Here is a 16,776-nt window from a genome sequence, read left to right on the forward strand (position 1 = left end):
ATTCAAAATACTATAGAATAAATAAAATATTAGGAACTCTAACAGTATACACACAGAAAATATAAAATTCAAGCACTCTTTACAGAAAAATATAATAAATAAATGGGATTTTAAAACTGAAAATACTAAGTAAATTGATTTATTTTTTCATTGTCATATCAATCAAAGTACCAAAAGGTTACATTATAGAGCTAGAAAAATAAAAACAAAATTCATCTGGAAGAATAATGGATCAAGAATCTCACAACCTTGGTGAAAGCCCTCATGCCTGTACTATTACAGGAACTTTCTTGTTGGTTTTTCAGTCTCAGGTCTTTCCCCATTCCAATTCCAGCTGATCTTCTTAAAATGAAGGACAGACCATGTCACCCTATCTATTCAGTAAACTCCAGTGATCCCATCTTATCCCTGGAGAACATCTTTATCAATGCCTCATGTCCTTTATCCATGATTGTTTCAACTATTTGATTTATAATCTCAGCAAATGCCAGCTTCCTTGAAATAATGTTGGTTCCTTCTGTCCATTTCCTTTCACATGCAAATTCAATTTCAACAATTGGTCAGTGCTACAAGAAGTCAAATGTGCTGAGTATTATTATTCATCTCCCTGTTATCAGAATGAAGATTCAGTCTTGCTGTGCTAAAATGACGATAACAGCATTTGCTTCTAACAACCTATCTCCACACACACACACACACACACACACACACACACACACACACACACACACACACAGAGGACCTGTGCAAGGAGTGATGTCACTTAGGTGTGAAGAGATGTAAATTATAATGTTTGGAGTTGATGATAATCTCAGAAATAATGTAAATATATATATATATTTTATATTACATATAATTATATCACATTATATAGTTTGTGTATATATATGTAGAGAGAGAGAGATATGAATTGAGCTTGAAACTGAATTGTTTTAAGAATGTTCCCTTTGTCCAGAGAGTTTGAAATGGACAATTTTTGAGTTTTCACAAATGAGAGTAGATTTGTTTTATCATGATATATCTGCCTGCCTGGGTTTCCCAATCTACAAAATGGGGATTTTTTTTTTAGGTTTTTGCAAGGCAATGGGGTTAAATGGCTTGCCCAAGGCCATACAGCTAGGTAATTATTAAGTGTCTGAGCCTGGAATTGAACTCAGGTCCTCCTAACTCCAGGGCTGCTGCTCTATCCACTGTGCCATGTAGCGGCCCCTAAAATGGGGATATTAACAGCATCTATCTCCCAGAAATATTGTAAGAATAACATAAAATGATATGTATAAAGGGTGTTGCAAAATTAAAGCACTATATAAATGCATATAGCTATAATAATAATTATTATTTTGATTTTAAGAAGCTGAAGCATGTATAGTGGCCACATCCCAGTGAACCATCTTGACAGACTAAACCAGGTCAAGGGAAACTTTCAGGCTTCAAATCCTCAAACTTAAAATATGATGAATTAATGGGGTGTCTACCCTAAATATGTTAAGATTTCTGCCAGTGGAATGGGCATTGAGAACAATTTGTTCCAGTGGCCACAAGCTAAGATAGGCACTATGGAGTACTGAGAGCTTGGTTTGGTATGGAAAATGGCAAGGTCATTCACTGCAACCTGGACCATTTCCAATTGTCTTGACTTGTTTTGCCACTAGACTTCAAAGACTCTGGAAGGGAGAATGAGGCTGCCTCATTTAAATCCAATTCATATAGAGTCCAGACTTTGCTCTGTCCTCTTTAAATACAAAGAACTATTACCAACGTTATTCCCAAGATCAAATATAAAATCTTCTGTTTGGTCCCCTCCTACCTTTTCAGTATTCTTGCTCTACCATACTCTACAATCCAGGGACATGGCTTCCTTGCCGTTCTTGGAACAATACACCCCATCTTTCATCTCTTTGCCCTTCCATTAGTGATCTTCCATGTCTGGAATGCCTTTCCTCCTCACCTCTACCTCCTGCTTCCTTGACTTCCTATAAGTCTTAGCTAAAAATCCCACCTTAATCTAGAAGTCTTTCTCTGCAAATCCACCCTCCCTCCAACTTTAATGCTAGGCTTCCCTCCTGAGATTATTTTCAATTTAGGTATCTTGTTTGTATATAGTTGTTTGCATGCTATCTCCCCATTAGTATGTGAGAACAGGGATTGTTTTTTCCTTTCTCTATAACCCCAGCATTTAACAATGTTCCTGGTAAATATTATCTGATAAATAAATACTGATTGACTAGATCAGGGACAAGGACTCAATAAAAACTACTGAAAAAACGGGAAATCAGTTTGGCAGAAATTAACATTGCTCTAACATTTCAAACCATCAACAATAATAAGCTCCCAACGTATACTTGAGCAAGATTTTAACAGCCATATAATAAAACAAATTAAGAACAAGGAAACAGATGCCTTTCACAACTGGATGAGGAAAAGTTCTTGACTAAACAAAAGACAAAGATGATTCTGGGAGAAAAAATAGCAAACAAAATCAATACGATTAAATTGCAAAAGAAAAGAGTTATCTGGAAAAGTTATTTTTCTAACAAAAGGTTGATATTCAAGTAAAAGGGAAATGGTTCAAATGAGAATGATGGATAGAAAAGATAAATCAAAACATAAAAGGGAAAAAATCCAAGTAATCACTTGCCATATGAAAAGTTGTCTAAATTATTAAAAATTAAAATTAAAACAACTGAGCTTCTACTTCATGCTTACTAGATTTTCAAAGGTGGCCAAAAAAAAAAAAAAGAAAAGAAAATGACAATTGTTGGAGGGGCTACAGTAAGGCAGATACATACACTATGAATTGCTTTCAGAGGAAGATACATATGCACTTAAACCTTTATATTAGCTTTTTATGTTGTAGCAAAGGCCTGGAAACAAAAGGGATACCCATAAGTTGGAGAATGACTGACAAATTATAGAATATACATGTAATATGATATTACTGTGTAATAAGAAACTAAGAAAAAGATGGCTTCAGAGAATTCAAGTAAGACTTGTATACAGATGAGTAAAATGAACAGAATGAAGAGGACAATGTATATGGTAACAATAAATTGTAAATAAAAATAATTTTGAAAAACTCTAACAAATTCAGTGACCTACTGTGACTTCAAAGGATTGGTGATAAAGCATGTCACTCATCTCCTGAATAAAGATGAACTAAAGGACCCAAATGAAACAAACATCTTTGGACATGGCTGATGGGAGAATTTGTTTTACTTGACTTTGCTAATATTAGAAAGACAGTGTTTTCCTTTTTAAAAAATAGATAGTTTTTTTTTGGGGGGGGAGGATGAGGGGAACCAAAAAAATAGTTTTGTTAAAAGGAAAGAAAGACAAGAAATGAAAGAAGGTCCTTGAAACATTATATAAAATGTACAGGGGCGGCTAGGTAGTGTAGTTAGGGGCGGCTAGGTGGTGTAGTGGATAAAGCACCAGCCCTGGAGTCAGGAGTACCTGAGTTCAAATCTGGCCTCAGACACTTAATAATTTCCTAGCTGGGTGGCCTTGGGCAAGCCACTTAACCCCATTTGCCTTGCAAAATCCTAAAAAAAATAAAAAAATAAAATGCACAGAAGAGAAAAGAAGAAAGTTGAAAAACATAGTCAAGAAGGACAGCTTGGAAAACAAAATGTTAAAGTCATATTATTTTTTTAAAAAAAGCAAATTATCCTTTGTAGATTTGTGGATTCACACATAAATCTTATTCTGTCTTCCTTTGAGATGAAAATGTACTCTCTGGGGGCAGCTAGGTGGCACAGTGGATAGAGCAACGGCCCTGGAGTCAGGAGTACCTGAGTTCAAATCCAGCCTCAGACACTTAATAATTACCTAGCTGGGTGACCCTGGGCAAGTCACTTTTACCCTTAAAAAAACAAAAAGCAAAAAATAAATGTAATTAGGTACTTGATTATCTTTTCTTGCCATGATTATCTTGAACATGAACAAAAAGAGTGTCATGAACAGTCTGGGTATGAAATGAGGCAAATATCAGAAATGATCAATGGATTGATTTGTTTTCCTTAATTGTACTTTATCACTATAGAAAATTCTAATTCAGGGAAGGGGAAGCTACTAGGAAATGATGGATATAAAAAAGGCTATGGAAAATATTTTTTTAAAAAACCCAAAAGCCCATCAAAGGAAGGTATTAGCATCTTATTTGGCATCAGATGAAGGGGATAAAGAGGGAGAGAAATTCTACCAATCTTTCTTGCAGAGGAGGGAGTGGAGAGTAATTCAAAGGCAACTTGGCAAGACCATTTAAATCAAGTCAACATGAAAGGTGAGTTCAGGGGAGGAGACATTTAATTTTGATATTAGATAATTATAACCTAGACCTGGTTGGGGCGTCAGAAGTAGTCTGTCAATAAATATATATTACATACTATGTTCCAGATTATATATTAAGTGTAGAGAATACAAAATTTTAAAAAGAAAATGGACCTTGCAGTCGAAGGGCCCATAATCTAAAAGAAGAAAATGAGAGAAAAGTGAGGGGGGAGATGGGCATTTTGGAAAAATTCAGAGGCTCATAGCCAGGTGAGAAACAAAGAGATGGTCAGACTGGGCCCCTGTCTTTAAATGGAGGTTCTTGGAGGAGTTCTTCATCTTCCAATCACAGACAAGGGCAGAAGGTGTTGATGAGGTGAGAGTTCATGAATTTGCAGGATAAATGGGGTTCCTGGGTCATGATGGAAAAGTCCAGTACAGTGAAATTGAGTGGGAAATGACCTCTTGTTCAATGCATTCATTTTTCAGATGAGGAAGCAAACATCAGAGCTCAGATATGAATCCAGTATCTAGCTGGTCTTTCTAATATCCCATAATGTCTTTCTACAATGAATTGAATCAAAGGTGAGGCTGGCTCTGCCCCTGACCCACTGTATGGCCTTAGGCTAGTCATATCCCTTCTCTAGATCTCAGTTTTCTTTTCTATAAATGGAAATTAATTTGTTTATTCAGAAAAACATCCCCTTTTCTTTTCTATTTGGCAGAGCCTTGGAGATAAAGATAAGTAATTGCAAGTGTCTGACCTGAGGAGCTCAGTCTGTTAGCAAGATTTGGAACAAGCAAAAATATATAGAATAATTTCTCCCTACTGTGAAGGTAAATGAGATAATGGATGGCAAGCCTTTAAGCAGCAGGTAAGCATGAGAAGTTAGTGGAAGAAAATGAGATCATTGTCATAAACATCTCCCAGTGTCATCTTGGGCCCCACTCTGGATAAGAGCGTTCATTTAAGAGCAACATGCTAATAAACTATTACTATGTCTAAGGTCTCTGTGAGAGTCTGTTGAGGTTGGTGTTACACAAGGAATATCTATTATATAAGTTTATTTAGTGCTTACTGTGGGCAAAGAAGGGTGGTAGGCCCCAGAAAAGACAGCTAGATGAGGTAACACATGATCCTTATCCATGTTGAGTTCCTAGTTATTCAGAAACACTCTGCTCTGGTTCAGTCTGCTGCTAGGAGCCTGGGAGGTTAAGACTGTCCTGAACAATACTTTGTCAACTCAAGTCAGCCAGTTTTATAGGACTTTCATTACTGCTTCCTGTCCCTGCTGATACTTAAAGATTCAAGAAGAGTTAGCTTCTCATACCAAGATTGCACAAGGAAAAATTCAAGACCATGACAGTCATGTTAAATAGAGAAAACTGTCATTTTTTTGATATATGATACTGCCAGGATGTGCTTTGTAACTAAAGGGAGGGAGTATTGTTATACACACACACACACACACACACACACACACACACACACACACACAAAAAAAAAACCAAACTGAAATTTATACAATGTCTAAAGGCTACACACACATGATCTCTTTTAGACCTCATAATAGCTATATGAGGTCATCCAAGGAGGTACTAGTATCATCCCCACTTTTTAGTTGAGGACTCTGAGGTTTTAAAGTTTAAGTGTATATCAATAGCTAGTAACATCAGAACCAGGACACAAACCAAGATTGGCACTTTTTCTGCTTTTGCACTGTCTGTGTCCACATATACTCACAGACTATTGGCTTTCTGAGGAAAGGTCTTATATGGCTGTTCCTGCCAGACATCATTCTTTCTATACTATGACAAAAGCTTTCTGAGAACAGGGCTCAAATCTGAGGGGTTTCCTCTAGACCAGTCTTCACTTTTATAGGTAAGGATTCTGATACATACAAATTAAGTGATTATATCCAAGGTAATACAGGTAGTAAGAAGCAAAGCCAGGATTTAAACTTAGCTCCATAGACTAGATCCTGGGATTCCTGATGACCCTTCTTTTATTTATTTATTTTTTTGTTTATTTGGTCTTTGCAAGGGTTAAGTGACTTGCCCAAGGTCACACGGCTAGTGAGTATCAAATATCAAGTGTCTGAGGACAGATGTGAACTCAGGTCCTTCTGACTCCAGGGCCACTGTACCACCTAGCTGCCCCCCTGATGACCCTTCTTTTGACAAGCTTAGCACTACACAGAACCTCCCAGAAAGACCAACTGAGATGCTTCCCCTAAAACTAGGAAGAGGATCACGTGGCCTGGAAGGGATCTATAGCCAGGTAGACGGGATCTATGCTGTGGAGAGCAGCCCATTCATGACTGCAGGATGGACTGGGCCCATCCCAGAGCTAGCTATCCAGATTTCATAAGAAGAAAGATTATGTTGGTGGGTTGCTGGGGTCTTGGAAGTGGCATGGTCTTATATTCAGTCACGCAGTCTAAGCGGTGAAGGGTTAACTACCTGCTGAGCCTAGCAGGCACCTTGCTGTCTGCTAGGGGAGGCTAGGCCATCCACAGAGACTTTCAGGGGCTTAATTAGGGTTTTGTGTTGGAGACTTATTCTTGGCAAGATGAGGCATATTCCTCCCTGAGACATGACTATATGGGGAGGAGATAGAGATGTCAGGCTGCAGTTCTGTCTCTTCATATACTTTTATACTATGATGGGGGAAACAGAGTCTCCCAGTGTTTACTTTCACATCTAAAAAGATTTTGGAAACTTTTTACTTTTTGGAATTCCAAATTCCTCCTGTATTTTAGTATCCCTTTCATGAGGGCTTTCTCCACCACTTCCTATTTTTTTTGGATAGAAACTATTTAACTATAAGATATAGTATCCAGAGTTCTACTGGAACCCTTTTTTAATCTTCATTTTCACATTTTCCTCCTTACTTCTCCCCATCTTCTACTAAAGTCCTGTCATTATTTCAGGTATGAAAGCTGCATGTAATTCAATATAGGGTCTCTTACTTGATAAGAGACCTTTTCAAGAAAGATCATATAGAACCCCCCCCCCCCTTTTGGACCTTCTCCCTTCTCCCATATGTCATAGGGTCTGGCCTATAATAAGTTTGTTGACTGATTGAGTGATTGCTTTTTCCTTAACCTCTGCCAATATATTCTGGGAAGACTGGAAAATCTTCAAATGGAGCATGAGTGGAAGTTTGGGCAGAGCAGGGTGACATCTTACCTGTGGAACCCCATAATCACTAAAAACCAGCCCTGCTTGAGGTTGCCTCTAAATAAGATTTGCAGGGTTTCTCTAGATTATCCTATAGGGCATCTAAGCACATACTGAGTCTGAAGCATAATGAACTTTCTCCAAGCTCTTGGAAAGTTTAACTGCTTGGGTCAATGAATGATCTCAGAGTCCATGGTTCACTAGTAAAATAGTAGACCCTAGAGCCCTTTTTTCCTTCTTGATCCAGCTGATCCTTTGGGTGTTAGGTGGATTATCCAAGTCCATTCTGGATCCCTCAAGTCCCAGATGCCTTTCCCCTCAAGTCATAGCTTTTGCTCCTTTGTCCTAATTGCAAGCCTAGCCTTACAAATTTCTTCCTTCTCTGAGGGCCTCTCTGCTCATCTCTTGACTACTGCTCCTTTTTCCTTGATAACTTCATCTCCTCTTTCTCTGCCTCTATCCCTACCTCTTTCTCCTTCTTATTTCTTGGTTTCTCTTCTTCCATCCTGTTCCCAACTCACACCAATTCCCACAGCACCAGAATTTAAATAAAGACAAGCTGAGGATTCAAGTGAAGTCAGGTGGTGGGCAACAAGCTATTGCCTATGGTCTTTAACACACATTTCTGGGCATCTGTCTTCAATAATCAAAGATTCTCATTCCCCCCTCTCTCCATTAATTTAGGGGACTAAGAGTTTTAAACCTCACAGTATTTACTCCATTATGTAACTTAGCCAAAGCTAATTAAGCTGTGTCCCAGAGTGAGGAACTGTTAGTCACAATATGGAAGCAGCTCAGTAGGGGAGTCCATGGGCAGAATGTCCATTAAAATCTTGGGACTGAGTCTTCTCTTGTTCATGTGTCTGTTATAGAGATGGTATCAAGGTATTTTCCATACAAAGAGTTGAAACCAGTGGTCTTGTCTATCTAAATTGGGTGGTGATTGTTGGGATTTAGAAGTCAGAGGGATATAGATCTGATTTGAGGTGAAAAACAGGTTAGAAATAGAGAAGAGCATGGAGCAGAAGCAACTGTCTCTCATCCAGCCAGAAAAAAAGAAAGTCTAGATCAAAGCTAATCACAGGAGAGAAAGAGGTTACAATGTGGTCCAGTTTGGCCCAATTCACTGTCACCCAGTCCTGAAGATGGAGGCCAGGTCTACTTCTCTTTAGTTCCTCCACTGTCTCTCCCAGACGACAAGCTTCCTGAGGAGCAGACCCAGGCCTCTTTCCCTTCTGTCTCCTCTCACAATGTGAGCATATAAGGATTAAACACGGTGTAGAGCACACAGAGGGTAGATAAGGCTTGGATCCTTATTCACAGTTAAAAACCACAAGACTTTAGAACCTGATTCACAGATTAAAAACAACAGTAGCAATTCTGGAACTCAGTTTGTTGAGTGTCAGGCCTCTCTGGAATAAGGTGGGATGGCCTTTCCCCATCCCTCCAAACCATGTTACCCCTTCCTCAAGTTTCCCTGACATATAAGTCAATGAGGACTTTGATCTTATGTTAAGCTTCACATTTAAGTTTGAAAGACGTTTAATTCTTTCTTCTCCATCCCCCACCTCCATCACCTTTTATTTTGCTAACAAAAGAGCAGGAAATCTTCCAGTGAAACTTGACTCCTCTGGAGCCTGTCACAAATAATAGGTCTGTATCTGCTCTTAATAAGGTTTGCTGGAATTCATCCTGAAAAACTTCTCCAGCTAACATGGAACAGATGGGTCTAAGGCTGAGGAAAGGCAGAACGTTTGTGCACAGGGACTGCGCTGCACATGGATGGTAGAATGCCTTGAACTTTCTAAAAGCTAGAGAGAAGCGACAAAAGGCTTCATTTCTATACTGAAGACAAGTCTAGAGCTGGCAAACTTCCCAGAAACACACTGGCAGAGAAAGCACCCCCTGAGATGGGCGGGAGTGACTTCTTCAGAGGAGCAATGTGTGAAGGGGCTGGGGATTGGGTTGGCATCTTCCAAGAAGATGATTCGGTCACTACTGACTCTGGTTCTATCCAATCCCGCCCCCTGCCTCCAAAGTTCACTGGACCTAGACTCTAGGTATTTCTGGCATTGTCTGGAGGGAACATCATTCTTTTCACTAAGGTTCTGATAAGTCCAGTTCAGAAATTCCCAGCTCACCCTAGCTTTTCACTATTTTCCATTAATCTGAGTCTTTCATGGTTTGGGTTAGTACCCTCTGCCTTCTGACCAGTTTTTTATCCAAGGCCAGAGTTAGCACCTACAAGGACTCCATCATAGAAAGTATTAACATCCAATTTACCTCTTCTCCCTTAAAAATCTGCTGGCTGTGTGTTTTAAGTGGGTGGTGGCAGTACACCCCCTCCTACATATCCTAAATCACCATCCAAGAGGGAGTTCTTGACATGAGGTTTTTATTATAACTTTTGATGGAAATACCATGTGGTCCATACCTCAGTCAACAAAAGGACTGATGTAATTTTTCAAAACAGAAAAATACCTAGTTTTCCCAAACTAGGGGGGAAAAACAGCAATCCCCAAACAAAACAAACCAAACTGCAGGGACTGATTCTGTGAGAGGTACTAGCTCTGACTGAACAATCATCAGCAAAAAGAGACTACCTTGGACTGACAAGTATTGCTAGAGGGGCAGGAAATATTTTTGGCAAACCCAACATCCTTAGGGAGACATATATCACTGACAGGATATGAGCAGTGCCATCAGACTTCTCTGGCAATAGTTACCTATTGAGTACTTCTTACCGAGCCCAAAGTTGACCATTATCAAAGGATGATAGGATCATAGACTTCCATCTGGGAGGGACCTTGGAAGTCATCAGATTCACCTTCTCATTTTACAAATAGGGAATGTGAGCTCTAAAGATGTGAAGTGATTTGTATAAGGTTACCCAGGTGGAAAGTGTCAGAATTCTCACAGGGCTGATATTCCTCTTTGATCCTAATGTAAAAGAGATATCATTCCAAGACCTTGGAGGGTCTGAGCCCTCTTTCAGTCTTTGCCTACCCCTGTGCCTGCTCCTATTTTTTTCTGTTTCATTTTCTTCTTATTCCTTTATTTCACCCTTCCTTCCCCAAAAATCTTCTCATGCAAGAATCTGGGGTAAGTTAGGGACAAAATACTCACTTGTCCAATCAGTCCATCTTTGGTAGTACATTCTTTAAAGCAATCTTTATATAATACAAAAACATTCAACTCCTATCTCTGCTTGTATTTGTGCTATTGTGTGAGAATGTCCAATAAATAAGGCTCATTAAGTTAGAAAGTGGACCCTTAGATACTCAGATTTTCAGACATTCCATTTGAACCCCCAATCAGTCAGACAATTGGAATGTCAGAATCTCCTCTGTTAGTCAGGAGACAATTCTGAGACTATGTTCCAGCCAAAAATAAATGTAATCTTTGCTCCCAAGGTGGGTTCCAGCCAAAATAAATTTGCTCCCATATAAGTTTTTGCCTCTTAGTCTTGAGTAGGACATTCTAAAGCCTCATCCTTACCAGGTAATAAAACACTAACTAAACATATATACAATTTATGAAACTGCCCTTTTTACATGTGAGGTAGTCTCAAATTTAATCCTTCTTGATTCCCAACATTAGGATTTACCTGGGACTGCCCAGATAAGCAGAGGATTTGAAGGAGCAATGGATAGAAGTGGTTAGGAGATTAAAGATTTAGACTTGAGATAAGGAAAGATTTTTGGAGAAATATGATAAGCTTTTAAAAACATTATGGACAACTATACTAACTCAATCCTGATCTATTCACATAAATTATTGATGATAAAAAATGGGATATGACTGGAAAGAACATAAATACAGATTACAATAATTTGATGCAGTGTTATAGATCAAATGATATAACAAGAAGACCAAAAGAACCTAAAAATTACCGTAACAAATACTTGCCTTAACAAAGATATCTGAGAGTCAGTGGTAATACCAATTTAGAATATTAACATTTTGCTTGTTATTAACTTAAATTTTTATTCTAAACTCAACAAATACCAAGTAGAAAGGACATTTGCTCACATAAAGTAAAACAGAAAAAAGCAGCACTGCAGACTTCTAATGTGTATAGCTTGATTTTTTTTAAAAGTATGCAATAAGCTCAATTTATCACTTTGAAAGCTGTACTGATTATCTAGAACTCACTTGTGCAAATCTTACAAAAAAGCATGTTAAAAGAATATGAGCACTATTGTCTCATAAAATAGAAAGCATCCATTGTTAAAATCTATTTTAAGGAAGTATGTCCAAAATAACATACTGAAGGGGCACTGAAGAAACAAATTGGAAAGACAACAAATAGATGAAAAATGGCAATGACCTACAGAGATTTTTGTAAGAAACTTTTTATCAAGATAAATGGACCACACTCTTAGACCTAAACAATATAGTCCTATATCTGATTATAGAGGAGATGGAAATGACAGTAATGATAATAAAGATGGGAAAAGCAATTGAATTATGAAGGTGTTAAAGGCCTAAATTGGAAGATATTTAAAATAAGGGAAAGTATAGAATAAATCTCAGACATTATAATGCCAAATGAAAATGTGGATGAGAGAACATGTACCAACCTTCATACTTGTTTATTATTTTTTGTAAATAGTATTTTATTTTTCTAATCGTATGTGAAAATAGTTTTCAGCATGCATTTTTATAAGACTTCCAAATTTTTCCTCCCTCTTTCTGTCCCCAAGGTAACAAGCAATCTGATATAGATTATACTTAAACAATAATGTTATTGATTATTTATTATAAGAAGCATTTAGTTTGATAAAGTAAAATATTCCCTTAAAGGCTCTCTCTAAAAGTATTTTCCTTTAAAGGGTATTTTCCATCCTTATTAAAAAAACCCTTTTTTAAATTTCCTTGATAGCTAAACAGCAGAGATAATCTTGTTTGGTGACCCATGATCATCAACTGAGGTATAAAATATGGAGGCATGTTCATTAAAGATATTTGCCATTGCCATAGAGGAGATCCATTGCAAAATGGAGGTATAGATGTTATTTCCTAAGGACTTCAAGTCCTACCATTGATTTGTTTATAGAAGACCATGGTGGTATCAAGTCTTAACTTCTGTCCTTCTAGAATGCTGCCTTATCCTTTACAAATCTGGGGGTGGAAGAGAAATCTGGATTCAGAATCATGACTCCATTTACCAGGAAAAGCAATTCAATATGTTTTCTCTTATTCTGCCAGACTGAGCCCTCCTGACCAAGATCTGTAACCATTCAAAAGAATTTGGTCTAACCATCCACAAAAGAAAAACCAATAGATATGGTATGTTTTGATTTTCAATTATATAGAGAAACTATAGAGCTCATTTATCAGTAAATATGTTTGGCATAGATGGTGCAAATGAACAAAATGTGTTCAGACTTAAACAAGAAGGGAGTAGATTGAATTACCTATGGGAATTTCCCCCAGAAAGAACAACATTAAATGTCATTGTTTCAATGTTATCATATGGTTGTGAATCATGAAACACTGCAATCTCTGGAGAATTAAAAATGAATATTACTCAGAGTGCAATGAAGAGGTACGTGAATGAGAGCAGGCTTAGACACATAATTAAGAAACTATGTATAAGAATGGAGTAATGACTGTCTTCAAAGAAAGTTATAATTGAAAAAGAAGATAGGCTGGTCATAAGTCAAAATCAAGGAGTAACCCAAGGGATAGCTAATGTGTTCCACCAGCATACCTTCAATGTAAGGGAGAAGTAAGGAAGGTCCCTAATACATTGAATAGATCCTCAGAACTTATGGGAACAAATGACTATGAGTTGCACAGGATTAACAAGAATTAATGAGTAACTTTTTGTAACATGAAGGGAACATCTACAATCATAAGTTGGAGAATCCATTTAAATATTTGAATAGTACTGACAAGTTAGTTGCTTGAGAGTACAACCAGAATGGTGAAAAGTCTTGAAGTTTATAACAATGATAACATAACAATGATGACTTAACAAATTGTGGTATATGAATAAAATACTGTACTAAAAGAAATTATGTGTGTGGTTAATAAAGAGAAACAAGGAAAGATATAGATGAACCATTTCAAAGTGAAGTAAGCTGGACAAGAAAAACAATATATACAATGACTATAAGACTGTAAATTGAACAGTAACATGAAAATAATCAAAAATTAATGTTTCAAAATTACAAAGAATAAAGACACTTTTCCCAACTCTTTACAGAAAAGGGAATGATCCACAGGTGTAGAGCATCAAATATTAATGTCAGGTTTTTTTTGGCATTGCTTTATTTCACAGAATTTGCTTTCTCTTTCTCCATTCTTTTAAAAATTATTTGTTATGAGGGAAGGGGAAAGAGGAAGGATACAAAGGAAAATCTAGAGAGACAAAGGACATCAATAAAAATATCTATTTAAAAAATTAGAAAATCAGGAAATTGGGGGGAAATGTTTTTTATGAATGGTTTAAAAAAGAAGTAATGGTAATATTGTGGGAAATTGTAGGAAAATTTTAATTAAACTCCTCAAAAAGTGAAGTTAGATGACTGAGAAGATAATAAATTACCATAAATTAAGTTTCAAGGAAAGATGGGCTAGTCAATTTTGGGGAGGATTTTGCTAGGTGGATCAATAGAAGGAGGGCTGGACCAAGAATCAGGAAGATCTGAATTCAAAACTGGTCTTAGACACTTACTAGTTGTATGATCCTGCACAAGTCACTTAACCTATTTGCTTTAATCCAATGGAGAAGAATACAGTAAATATTTCAGTATCCTTACTAAAACAACCCTATAGTCTATGGTATCATGAAGAGTCAGACAAGATTGAACAACAAATGATTCAGGGATGTGCTGGAGGCAATTCAGACTGAGAGAGACCCATAGTCAGATTTTCAGTGTGAGCATTTACATCTTGAAAATTAGCAAACTCTACAGATTGGGTCTTGATTGTATTATTTTATTACTTATCTAGATTTAATAAAGTAAATTAGAAAATGTCAATAAAGTGAATCAAAATTGAAAGTGTAATGGGCATGCTTTTTTTGAGAACTGGCTGTAATCATTTGCTAGCCCACTCTTGGATATAGTGGGAATTCTTCTTCATATGTGGCTTGGATTTTATGGCTTCAATGGTAGGGTTGACATTCTATGACTTGGAGAAAAGTAAAAGGATGCTTTGGGAGGCAGTGAGTTTCTTTTTACTAGGTGTATTAGATGGCATCCTTGGGCAGGCTTGATAACTTCTGATGTCCTTGCAGTTCTGATATTCTGGGGAACATTCTGGCAGGACAGTACCTGCTGTGTTCCTGGTCCTATGCTGATGGATAGCTCAGCACTTGGTTGCCAGCTCAGGTCCTAAATGGAATTTTCAGGGTTCTGAATGTCTCTTCAGAAGGTTGCCTATACTTTTAGGGGTATGGGGTGGGAGAGGAAGCTGCACTTAGGACTGTGACTCCAGTTACCAGGAAAAACCAGAATGATTCAATATGTTTCCACTTATCCTGCCAGCCTGAATGCTATGTCTGCTGACCATGGCTTTCCCTTCCAAAGAACACAGACCTGCCCCCAAAGCAGGGGAGAAGGGCTCCATGTGTCTGCTGCCCTTCTCTCCTCCTCCCTCCAAGGTTAGTTTAAGTGTCAGTGTCCCTTCTTCCAGGGCCCCTAATGTGCTCCTTGAACCATCTGCTATGTAAGGACTTGAGAGTTGTAGACTTAGTGCACTTCTCCCTGGCTCCCAGCCAGCTCTCCTTTTGCCCCTCCTCCAGGAATACAAACATCTCCAAATTGCTGTCCGGGCACTTGGAACTCTGTTTAGTCTAACTCTCCTGCAGCTTCCCAGGGGAGAATAGTCCTTTCCTGCTTAACAATGAGCTCTCTGTTAGCTGGTAGCCTCGGGTGAGCCCTGATGGGCCCTAATACTCTGAAAGACACTTTTGGCTCCCAGGTTTTCCTCAGGAATGTGGCAGCCACAGGACCAAAGAGAAGCTCCCTGGAAAATTTTCCAGGACTGTTTCTGTCCCTGAAGGTGAACATGAGTCCCTGCTATTACTCATCCCATTGCCCAGGGTGGCAGTGCCCACTGGGCACTATACCAAAAGGAGTTTAATGTCTTAAGCATTTCTGTGGTCAAATTTTTTGAGTAAAAAAGCACACACAAAAAAAGTCCACCCAAGGACTAGTGGAAGGTGATGAGTTAATTCTGTTCCATCACTGATAAAAAAAAAAAAAGGAAGAATGAGACCATCAGAGCAGTCTGAGTCATCCCAAGATGTCTCCTTGGGGAGGAAAAAGTGATGAAGAAAACAGTGACCTTTCAAGTCTGGCTGGGGGACTGGAGGTGAGGGGGTGGGGAGCAGAGGGGGAAGGTGCCTGGAGTAGGTGTTATTGCCACTCCTGGAATGTGGCTAGAGGGAAACTCAGGACCTAGCTTTCAGAGGGAAGAAATCTGTCCTCCTAAACCCAGTTGTCACTCTTCATTAATGATCCCAAAGCATCCCAGGATGACAATAATAGAACTTTAGTCTAAAGGGATATCCAGGTTCAGTTAAATTTCTAGATATCAATTTTCTTCTTTCCCTTCTTGGGGAATAGTAGAGTTTGTAAACATGGACCAAGAAGTCTGGATCAAGCTTCCACAAGCAGCTGTGAATTCCCCCAAAGTTCCAATGAGGACTTGTCAAAGAAAAGGTCAGAGTATAGGTCATGTGTGTGTATGTGTGTGTATGTGTCTGTGTGTGTGTGTGTGTGTGTGTGTGTGTGTGTGTGTGTGAGAGAGAGAGAGAGAGAGAGAGAGAGAGAGAGAGAGAGAGAGAGAAGAGGAAGAGAGGGAGAAGTCATGAGTGACAGTCAACCTAGAAGGACTACAGAATTCATAAAGGCGAATAATATATAGTATGGCTACAGAGGAAGTTTGGAGGCAGTCATTGAAGAACTTCAATTGCCAATGGAATTTACATTGTATTCTAGAAGTAATAGCTACTATTTTTTGAGCAGGAGAGTGACATGGGTCAGATCTGTCCTTCAGCAAAATCACTTTGGCAGATGTGTGGAGGATATATTGGAGAGAGGAAACTGGAGTTAGGGAAACCAATCAGAATTCTATTATGACTCATGGAGAGGTGATGAGGGTCTGACTCAGGATAGAGTAAAGAGAAGGGGGGGGGATGCAAGAGATTTTGTGGAGGCAGAATTAGTCAAATGTAATTTTTCTAAATGTCTTTTGCAGTCATTATAGGCCCTCCCACAACCTACAAGGAGACATTTCTTCATTTGAGATGTGCTAAGCTATTCTTATTCAACAGAAATTGAGAGGGCAAGACAGAGGAAGCAGTCA

At 38.3% G+C, this 16,776-nt stretch overlaps 1 protein-coding gene and 1 long non-coding RNA gene across 6 annotated transcripts in view; one reads left to right on the plus strand and one right to left on the minus strand.

Moving 5' to 3' along the window:
* PDLIM4 (PDZ and LIM domain 4) overlaps positions 1 to 16,776 on the minus strand; it is a 99,482-nt gene that overhangs the window by 13,954 nt on the left and 68,752 nt on the right. The gene's annotated exons all lie outside the window — the stretch shown is intronic.
* The window catches only part of LOC141506468 (uncharacterized), a 117,857-nt gene continuing 106,991 nt past the window's right edge, over positions 5,911 to 16,776 (plus strand). For all 3 annotated transcript variants that reach the window (XR_012473901.1, XR_012473902.1, XR_012473900.1), the window contains exons 1-2: positions 5,911 to 6,151; positions 12,664 to 12,744. This is a non-coding gene — a long non-coding RNA (uncharacterized LOC141506468). The remainder of the gene's footprint in view (positions 6,152 to 12,663; positions 12,745 to 16,776) is intronic.

The sequence above is a fragment of the Macrotis lagotis genome, chromosome 1, assembly GCF_037893015.1.
Source record: "Macrotis lagotis isolate mMagLag1 chromosome 1, bilby.v1.9.chrom.fasta, whole genome shotgun sequence".
NCBI lineage: Eukaryota > Metazoa > Chordata > Mammalia > Peramelemorphia > Peramelidae > Macrotis > Macrotis lagotis.